At 40.6% G+C, this 2,898-nt stretch overlaps 1 long non-coding RNA gene across 1 annotated transcript in view; it reads left to right on the forward strand.

Moving 5' to 3' along the window:
- The first annotated feature begins 908 nt into the window (after window positions 1-908).
- Window positions 909-2,898, forward strand: part of LOC135102066 (uncharacterized) — a 10,686-nt gene continuing 8,696 nt past the window's right edge. Inside the window, exon 1 of the long non-coding RNA XR_010269510.1 lies at window positions 909-2,106. This is a non-coding gene — a long non-coding RNA (uncharacterized LOC135102066). The remainder of the gene's footprint in view (window positions 2,107-2,898) is intronic.

Here is a 2,898-nt window from a genome sequence, read left to right on the forward strand (position 1 = left end):
AGACATGATACCTTCTTTTCACGCTCGGCTTGACGTGGTGAGGTGGTGAGGTAACCGGCACTCACACCTGTCCTGAGGGGTGAGGTGATGAGGTGGCCGGCACTCACACCTTCCCTGGGTGGTGAGATGACCAGCACTAACACCTGCCCGGGGGAGTGAGGTAGAGAGGTGACTGACACCTGGCCTGACGCTTTGCGTCCCTGGGCAGTCACGTAACATGCCTGCCCGTGTTTCAGCCTGTCAGGGGGAGGGCCAGGGCAGCTAGGAAATGGTCTGTTACTTACACTAATGCTAACAATAAAAAAAAAAATAAAATAAAATAAAAAAAAATAATAATAACAAAAAATAATTAAAATGATTGTAACATGCGTCGACAAGATTAGGATTAGAATTACTACAACTACTACTACTACTACTACTACTACTACTACTACTACTACTACTACTACAAAAACTACTACTACTACTACTACTACAAAAACTACTACCACTACTACTACTACTACTACTACTACTACTACTACTACTACTACTACTACTACAGGTATTAGACTGTTTTTGTCTAATAAAACAATAGAAACTTTAGAATGTTATTTCCTTTTGTGTCTTTATTCCTATATTTCTAATCTCTTTAATTTGTTTAAACAATCTTAAGGTTGGTTTCGTTAAAACTAACTTCTAAAATGTTTGCAGAAAAGCAGAGTTAGTATTCCACATGGTCATTTGTAAAATTATAGGTCTCTCTCTCTCTCTCTCTCTCTCTCTCTCTCTCTCTCTCTCTCTCTCTCTCTCTCTCTCTCTCTCTCTCTCTCTCTCTCATCTAATTATAATGCTAGTTGCTAGTCACTGAGATTTTATCAATCTACCTTAATCCTAAAATCTGCTACTGCACTTTTTCTAATGCATCTTGGTAACCCGATTTTCTACGCGCACGCGCACGCATTAGGAACGTAAGCAATTTGTGATCTCGTAGCACGCGCTCTCTCACCAAGTCGACTAACACAAACACACAGTAGCAGGATTTCTGGCCTTCAGTTAGAGCAAGGACACACACACACACACACACACACACACACACATGACAGTGAACGGTGTCAGCTGGACAGTGAGGTCATAAAGCTGTGTGTAGTATGAATAGCGCGCAAGGCTTATCGGTGTGCTTAGGATGAACAGGTTTTATGAAGCCTCTGAAGACACGAGCTCGAATCAGTTGTCTTCGTCAGGCAAAAAATTTAATCCCGGATATTTCCGTTGTGAGCGTAAAGCACTAACCATTATACGCACATATGTTTATGAAATACTGGACGAAAAACAAAACAAAACATTGTCTTCACTCGATCGTGCATTTAGGAAGGAAAATGTTTTGAGTTACCTGTACATATTCGTTTCCATGACAGAGTGAAGAACGAGATGTTATGGAAAAGAATGGAAATGTCAACAAACTTCAAGATGTCAATAAGAAGCTTTATAGGAGCCAATGAGAAGACTAAAGACATCAACATGGCCAACAGGCGCACACGAAGTAACGAGACTTAGATAACCAGCCACTTGTAGGAAAGTCGTGAGAAAGCGTCGATATTTCTTCAAGGTGGATTACGGAAAATTATTAAGATGGCATTATACAGGAAAAACGAGTGGCATTAAAAGAGAGTGTTATCTATGTATGTGGTAATTCGCTGTATCATTTCTTAATGTGCGTTTCTCTATAGCACTTGTGGACAACCTCACTCAGTGAAGGACCCCACTGGAAATAAGTGACAATAATTTTGGGCTGTCTTTGTGAAAGTTAGCTTTGTTTACATTTTCCTTGTGAAAGTTAGCATTATTTACATTATCTCTGTGAGACTATTTGCATTATAAGTTCTATGTGTATGAAACAAGCTGTGCTAACTCTTGCTAAATAAATTCAACCAATCAAAGAGTCCATCAGTCAATCAGTCTTCCTCTACTGCATCGCACGTACGTCGGGCTGAGAATTATCGAATTGTATAACCATTAGTTTGTCTCGTGGCACAGCTGTGTCTTGGTCCTGTTGGGTTTCCCTTGGGTTTGGAAGGCTTCTGTGGCTGTCTTCCGAAACGTCACGGCCTTTGTAACAGTTCAAAAGTAGGTAATTATGCTTTTCACTTGTAGTAAAGCAGCATCTCGACAACATTCCTGCTTGACATTTAAAAAGACTATTGCGGAGTCTTTACGTAACCCGCTGCTGCTGCTGTTGCTTCTGTGTTGACTCGCGCAGATCCGAAAGTGGTTTAGTCTATTCTGTACATTTTTTCCTCACTCGATCAATAACGCGGATGTGGCCAGTTGTTGAATATCCGCCCTGGAATCCTATTTGCTCTTTCGGCTGAGATGCATCAAGCGTTGCACTGATCCTGTTTGTGTGCATTTCTGTAAGAATCATGTGACACATTAAGATGTTGCCTTTGTTGGGAATAATTAGACTTACGGCGTTTTTTTTTTCAATCTCTTGGTTACCTAAATTTGCAAGCATCTTATGAAGCACTGAAAGTTTGCTTAGAAGAAAATTCGCATCCTTGAATGAATTCAATGGATAAGTCGTCTTCATCTGCTTTGATCTAGTATCTATTCTAGTTTTCTTTCTGCCTTCCTTCCCCACCTCTCTCTCTCTCTCTCTCTCTCTCTCTCTCTCTCTCTCTCTCTCTCTCTCTTGGGTCAATGGCAGTTTTATGTTTATTCCCGGAGGCGTAAGTTCGAGCCCAGCCGGCAATGTGTTTCAATATTGCTTCTAAATTTAGACTCTTGCTTTTGCATAATTATGTACTGAATAATTTTGCTTGGGACTCTTCCACAATCTTGGTCACAATATCGCTGTTATTTGTCCTTTCATAGTATTTATCTTTCAAGATACAGGTGCAGAAGTTAGGGCCCTGTCTG

Source organism: Scylla paramamosain, chromosome 7 (assembly GCF_035594125.1).
Source record: "Scylla paramamosain isolate STU-SP2022 chromosome 7, ASM3559412v1, whole genome shotgun sequence".
In the NCBI taxonomy this organism is placed as follows: domain Eukaryota; kingdom Metazoa; phylum Arthropoda; class Malacostraca; order Decapoda; family Portunidae; genus Scylla; species Scylla paramamosain.